Source organism: Stegastes partitus, unplaced genomic scaffold (assembly GCF_000690725.1).
Source record: "Stegastes partitus isolate 25-593 unplaced genomic scaffold, Stegastes_partitus-1.0.2 Scaffold1294, whole genome shotgun sequence".
Lineage (NCBI taxonomy): Eukaryota > Metazoa > Chordata > Actinopteri > Pomacentridae > Stegastes > Stegastes partitus.
Genome location: NW_007579025.1, coordinates 213,326 through 214,822, shown reverse-complemented (window position 1 = coordinate 214,822; position 1,497 = coordinate 213,326).

Here is a 1,497-nt window from a genome sequence, read left to right as displayed (position 1 = left end):
TATATGTTTACTGTTCATTAACAGTTGTTGAACTGTGGCACGTTTTATTGGAGCTTTGTTGTTTGTGTTTCTGTGGAATTACATTTTTATGGTACCATATAAAACCTTATCTGCAGAACTGAAGTATCAAACTAAACAGGAATGCAGAGAGGAGACATACAGGAAGAATTATGATGTCGTTTTCCCGTTGCTTAATGAGTCTTTCAATGACATCCTAGAGTTTCACATGAAGCTTTCTTATGCATTATGATTTCTTTCAGTCCTTTGATTATGTGTTATAATTGTGTTTCAGCATATGTCATGATATAAATCCACAAGCGTGTTTAACATATGTGAACACATGGTTTAAATATGTAATTATATTTTCCTACAGTGCTGAAAGCAACAAGGCCTGTATGTATGATACTGAATATGTATGAGTAGATTTCTTCAGAGCTTCAGCAGAAATCAACTGGACGTCTCTTTTATGTTCTTTCAAAAAAAAAAACTTAAAAGAGTTGATTTCAATGGTAAGAAGCCTTCAGTCTGTTTTCTCTTGTATTATTTTTGTGGGTTTTTTTATTATTCAAGCAGGCCTTAAAGGACCAGTGTGACATATTTAGTGGCATCTAGTGGTGAAGTTACAAACTGCAACTAATGAATAATCCTGCATTAGCACTCAGTCAGCTTGAACAGACTCCCGTTCTATCCGAGCTGACTTAGTGCTAATGTAAGGTAAATCTTGGACAGGTAGCTGGTCATGTTGGACAATGTCATGTCCAATAAAAAGTGAGAAATGGCCACCTCTGTGTACTTCAAGGGCCTGTAACTGTGAAAATATTCATAGTATGAAGGTACAACTTTGCATGGCTTCATTAAATCTACGAAAGTTACTGCAGATGAAACATCAGGAGAGAGGATCTGATTGATTTGTCATGGACGGACCCAGGAGAGAAGACTGAAGCGATGTAATCTTTCTGGCTCAGATGAACGATTATCTTCTAAATCCGATGCTGCTTCGAAATGTGTGACTGAAGTGTCATGTCATGTCATGTTGGACAATGTACACTGTAAAACTGATTGTTTTTAACAGTTTTTACTGTCTTTATTTTTAAACAATGTGTTATTTTACAGATGTTCCCTGTTTGGTTAATAAATAATTGTTCTACGACATTGCAAACGTAAAATTATACTTTTAGTTGAACTTTATTTAAATTCAATAATAATATAACCATGCCAGATTTTCATGTTTTGTTTTTTAAAGATTTTTTTGTCCTTAATTTCAAGACGTGAAAAAAATCCCCTTTTCCTTTGCATTTTCACAAATAAAATAAAGGTTTTGCAAATCTGAAAGTGGGGTCCAGACAACATTGAAGGTTACTCTGAGTGTTTAATATGGTTTTACATCATTAAAATGTGGAGGAGAAAGTGCTACAAGGGATGTTTTTCTTAACTTCCCCTCCACTGTTGAATCCAAAGCTAAGTTGATGTCGATCCTACCCAGCAGTGCAGATCAGT